Here is a 6000-nt window from a genome sequence, read left to right as displayed (position 1 = left end):
GAGGACTTTGTCAGGTTTGCTTCGTTCCAACTCAAAGACCAAGCTGCAGAGTGGTATCAGCAATACAAAGATTCCAGAGGAGGTCGTGTGATTACCTGGGATGAATTCCGCCAAGCCTTCAAAGCTCACCACATTCCTCAGAGTGTTGTTGAGAGCAAGCGTGAGGAGTTCCGCAATCTGAAGCAAGGCAGCTTGTCTGTTTACCAGTACAACATCATGTTCCAGAAGCTCGCTCGTTTCACTAAGCAAGACGTCCCTGATGAGAAGAGCATGATTTATCAGTTCAGAGGTGGCCTCAGAAAAGATCTGCAACTTGCTCTCGTGCTTTTTGAGCCCAAAAAGTACGATGAATTCTACAATATGGCACTAAAGCAAGAGACTGCTTAGCTCAAGTGCGATGCTTCCAAGAAACGAGTCAGGGATGCAACTCCTTCTTCTTCAACTCAAGTGGTAGCTAAGCAGCAAAAGTATTGGTTGCCTCCTCCTCCTCCGTTCCATCAGCCTTATCAGCAGAAGAGCAAAGGTGGCAATGGATCTTCCCCCCCACCCAACCCAGGCTTTCAGAACAAGACTTCGTCTCATGCTCTGTGATGGCCTGGCTTATTAGGGATGATATACTACTCGTATCAATAAGGAATTCCTTCTTTTCTGGGAGCCCATTCGGACAGAACTCTAAAGTTAAGCGTGCTCAGCTTGGAGTAGTGTCAGGATGGGTGATCGACCGGGAAGTTGCTCCCGGGTGCGCACGAGTGAGGACAAAGTGCGCAGAAAAGACTAGTATTGATCTGTGGGGCCAGTCTAGATCCCGCCAGGAGTAAGGACCACTGGCGGGTGTGTCCGGGGCGTTACAAGTTGGTATCAGAGCCGACCCTCGCGGTTACATGGATGTTTGCGGACAGGTGCGCGGTCATGTTGTTCATGATGTTTGTGACCCGTCGTGGCACCCGGCATGGCACATGTACCGGACTGGATGCACAGACGTATGTGCCAAGAGGGAACGTTCCTGTGGCCCGGCGAGGACGTCGGTTCCTCTGAGTGGGGGTGTATGTGATGGCCTGGCTTATTAGGGATGATAGACTACTCATATCAATAAGGAATTCCTTCTTTTCCGGGAGCCCATTCGGACAGAACTCCAAAGTTAAGCGTGCTCAGCTTGGAGTAGTGTCAGGATGGGTGACCGACCGGGAAGTTGCTCTCGGGTGCGCATGAGTGAGGACAAAGTGCGCAGAAAAGACTAGTATTGATTTGTGGGGCCAGTCTAGATCCCGCCAGGAGTAACGACCACCGGCATGGCACATGTACCGGACTGGATGCACAGACGTATGTGCCAAGAGGGAACGTTCCTGTGGCCCGGCGAGGACGTTGGTTCCTCTGAGTGGGGGTGTATGTGATGGCCTGGCTTATTAGGGATGATAGACTACTCATATCAATAAGTTTGTGACCCGTCGTGGCACCCGGCATGGCACATGTACCGGACTGGATGCACAGACGTATGTGCCAAGAGGGAACGTTCCTGTGGCCCGGCGAGGACGTCGGTTCCTCTGAGTGGGGGTGTATGTGATGGCCTGGCTTATTAGGGATGATAGACTACTCATATCAATAAGGAATTCCTTCTTTTCCGGGAGCCCATTCGGACAGAACTCCAAAGTTAAGCGTGCTCAGCTTGGAGTAGTGTCAGGATGGGTGACCGACCGGGAAGTTGCTCTCGGGTGCGCATGAGTGAGGACAAAGTGCGCAGAAAAGACTAGTATTGATTTGTGGGGCCAGTCTAGATCCCGCCAGGAGTAACGACCACCGGCGGGTGTGTCCGGCGCGTTACATGCTCCAAGGTCAAGTGCTCCGAATCACCGTCCGCTCTCAGAGGTCACGTGCAACAAGTGCCAGCAGAAGGGTCACTATGTAAATAAATGCTTCAATTAGAGGCGTCTTCCTCCTCCTCCTGTGAGATCTGCCAGCACCGCAGTGGTCAAGCATAATCCCAAGTTTGCAAAGGTCAACATGATGAACGCAGCTCAGGCAGAGGACTCGTCAGAAGTGATCATGGGTAACCTTCTTGTTAACGATATTCCTGCAAAAGTTCTTTTTGATACGGGTGCATCACTTTCTTTCATTTCAAGACCTTTTGTTGCCAAGCATGAATTTGTGACCAAAAAGATTCCTTTCCCGTTGAAGATTGTGTCCCCAGGCAAACAAATGACATCTACCAATTGCGTCCCGGATGTTACTATCACATTGGGCGACTATAAGTTTTTGTCCTCTCCAATAGTTCTTGGTAACTCGGATATTGATCTTATTCTCGGAATGGACTGGCTTTCTAAGCACAAGGCTCAGCTTGATTGTGCTGCTAGGCAGATTCAATTGACACATTCGTTTGAGGATGTAATCGTATTTGCCGCTCGTGATGATACCATTCGACTGTTTTCTGTAAACAAGAATGGCGAGTTGGATGCCATCTCTCATATTCTAGTCGTTTTTGAATATCAAGACGTCTTTCCAGAAGAGCTTCCAGGAATGCCTCCTCACCGGCCAGTTGAATTCGTCATCGATCTTGAGCCTGGCACGGAACCTGTTTGCAAACATCCTTACAAGCTTGGACCAGAAGAGTTGAAGGAACTGAAGAAATAACTCGATATTCAAGAGCGTATGGGTCTCATCCAACCTAGTTCTTCTCCATGGGGTTGTGGTGTTCTTTTTGTCAAGAAGAAGGATGGAACGGACCGACTTTGTGTCGACTACCGTCCATTGAACAAGAAGACCATAAAGAACAAGTACCCACTTCCCAACATCAATGAGCTTTTCGAACAACTCAAAGGTGCTCAAGTATTCTCCAAGCTTGACCTCCATATGGGCTATCATCAGATTCTCATTCGTGAAGAAGATATCCCCAAGACAGCATTCAGAACAAGCTATGGTTCATATGAATACACTGTCATGTCTTTCGGACTTGTCAACGCTCCTCCAACATTCTCTCGCATGATGAACTTCATCTTCAACGCCTACACAAATGACTTCGTCTTGGTCTATCTCGATGACATTTTGGTCTTTTCCAAGAACAAGGAGGATCATGCCAAGCACTTGCGTTTGGTGCTGGATAAACTCAGAGAACATCAGTTCTATGCGAAGTTTTCAAAGTGCGAGTTTTGGCTCAATGAGGTTCTCTACCTTGGGCATATCATCCCCGCCAAGGGCATAGCTGTTAATCTTGAGAAGGTGTCTGCAATTGTGAATTGGGAACCGCCTCGGAATGTGAAGCAACTCCGTAGCTTCCTTGGGCTTGCAAGCTATTGTCGAAGGTTCGTTGAGAACTTCTCTAAGATCGTGAAGCCTCTTTCCAACCTTCTCCAGAAGCATGTGAAGTATGTCTAGTCGCCTGAATGTGACATCGCTTTCAACACCCTCAAAGAGAAGTTAGTCACAGCTCCAGTTCTGACTCCTCCTGATGAATCCAAACCGTTTGAAGTTTTCGGTGATGCTTCCCTTCAAGGTCTCGGTGCAGTATTGATGCAAGAGAAGAAAGTTGTGGCCTATACCTCTCGCCAGTTGAAGCCCAATGAAAAGAACTACCCCACTCATGACCTCGAGTTGGCGGCAGTTGTCCATGCTCTTTTAACATGGATACATCTCTTGTTGGGAAGAAAAGTGGACATCTTCACTGATCATAAGAGTCTCAAGTACATCTTCACTCAGCCCAACCTCAACCTCAGGCAGACTCGTTGGGTCGAAATGATTCAAGAGTACAATCCGAGTATTGAATATACTCCAGGCAAGGCCAATGTCATTGCTGACGCATTGAGCAGGAAGGCTTACTGCAACAGTTTGATTCTCAAGCCCTAACAACCAGAGCTTTGTGAAGCTTACCGCAAACTTAATCTCCAAGTTGTTCCTCAAGGATTCCTTGCCAACCTCCAAGTCTCTCATACTTTGGAAGATCAGATTCGTGAGGCTCAACTTCTTGATGCTATGGTGAAGAAGGTGAAGATTGGGATTGCCAAGAGTCAACCCAAGTACAAGTGCTATCGCCTTGATGACAAGGATACTCTATTCTTCGAGGATCGCATTGTTGTTCCTAAGGGTGACCTTCGTAAAGTCATTATGAACAAGGCTCACAATTCACTCCTCTCTATTCACCCTGGAAGTACAAAGATGTACCATGACCTCAAGCAGTCGTATTGGTGGACTCAAATGAAGCGCAAGATTGCTCAGTTCGTGGATGAATGTGATGTCTGCAGAAGAGTGAAAGCAGAACACCAACGGCCAGCTGGTCTCCTCCAACCTCTTGCCATTCCAGAATGGAAGTTTGACCATATTGAGATGGACTTCGTGACTGGATTTCCAAAGTCCAAGCGTGGCAGTGATGCTACCTTCGTTGTCATCGAGAAGCTCACTAAAGTGGCTCATTTTCTTCCTATCAAAGAATCTATCACAACAGCTAAGTTGGCAGAGCTATATACCTCTAGGATTGTCTCTCTACACGGCATTCCGCAGTTGATATCTTCAGATCGTGGAAGCATCTTCACCTCTAAGTTCTGGGATTCCTTCCAGAAGGCCATGGGCACCAACATTCGCTTCAGCACAGCTTTTCATCCTCAAACTAGTGGCCAAGTCGAGCGAGTCAATCAAATTCTTGAAGATATGCTCAGGGCATGCGTCATTTCTTTCGGTATGAAGTGGGAAGATTGTCTTCCATATGCTGAGTTCTCCTACAACAACAGCTTCCAAGCGAGTTCGGGCAAGGCCCCATTTGAGATTCTCTATGGCAGGAAGTGTCGTACTCCTCTTAACTGGTCAGAGTCAGGTGAATGCCAACTTCTTGGCAATGACTTGATCACAGAGGCTGAAGAAATGTGCAAAGTCATTCGTGAAAATCTCAAAGCCGCGCAATCACGCCAGAAAAGTTACTATGATAGCAAGCATCGTGACTTGGCTTTCAAGATCGGAGACCATGTATACCTCCGCGTCTCTCCAATGAAAGGTACTCGTCACTTTGGTATCAAAGGGAAGCTTGCCCCTAGATACGTGGGTCCTTTCAAGATCATTGGCAAAAGAGGCGATCTCGCCTATCAACTTGAGCTTCCATCCAACTTTGCAAACGTGCACGACGTGTTTCACGTGTCTCAGCTCCGCAAGTGTTTCAAGACTCCTGACCGCACCATCAACTTCGAAGAGATTGATCTCCAAGAAGACCTGTCTTATCATGAGCATCTCGTTGCTATTCTTGAAGAAACTGAGCGCAAGACTCGCAACAAGTCTATCAAATTCCTGAAAGTGAAGTGGTCACATCATTCCGACCGTGAAGCCACCTAAGAACGCGAGGACCACCTCCGTTCCGAATACCCGGAGTTTTTCCAGTCCTAGATCTCGGGACGAGATCCTTTCGTAGTGGTGGAGTGTTGTAACGCCCGTATGTAACCTGCCATATTTGTATTCCAACTCTTGCCATTTCCGGCACTAAGTTATGATATTCCTCGTTGTTGGGTTTTGTCTTCGTGTTGCTTTTGTCTTTGTCATGCATCTCATATCATGTCATCATTTGCATCGCATTTGCATACATGTTCATCTCATGCATCCGAGCATTTTCCCAGTTGTCCGTTTTGCATTCCGGTGCTCCTATGTCCTCCAGTGTCCCCTTTTGTTTCTTTTTGTGTGCGGGTGTTAAACATTCTCGGATTGGACCGAGACTTGCCAAGCGTCCATGGTATACTACCGGTAGACCGCCTGTCAAGTTTCGTGCCATTTGGACTTCGTTTGATACTCCAACGGTTAACCGAGGAACCGAAAAGGCCTCGTGTGTGTTGCAGCCCAACACCTCTCCAAAGTGGCCCAAAACCCAGCAAAACCCCCTCCATCCTCTCGGTCGTTCGATCACGATCACGTGGCCGAAAACCGTGCTCAATTTGGAGCCTCCTACCTCCCTCTACCTATAAAAAGGCATCTCCCCCGAAAATCCTGGATCAACTCCAACCCAAACCCTAGCCCCGTTCCCCTCCGCGCGCCGGACAC

Source organism: Triticum urartu, chromosome 7 (genome assembly GCF_003073215.2).
Source record: "Triticum urartu cultivar G1812 chromosome 7, Tu2.1, whole genome shotgun sequence".
Lineage (NCBI taxonomy): Eukaryota > Viridiplantae > Streptophyta > Magnoliopsida > Poales > Poaceae > Triticum > Triticum urartu.
The sequence above is the reverse complement of the archived record's forward strand: the minus strand, read 5'-3'. Positions refer to the sequence as shown.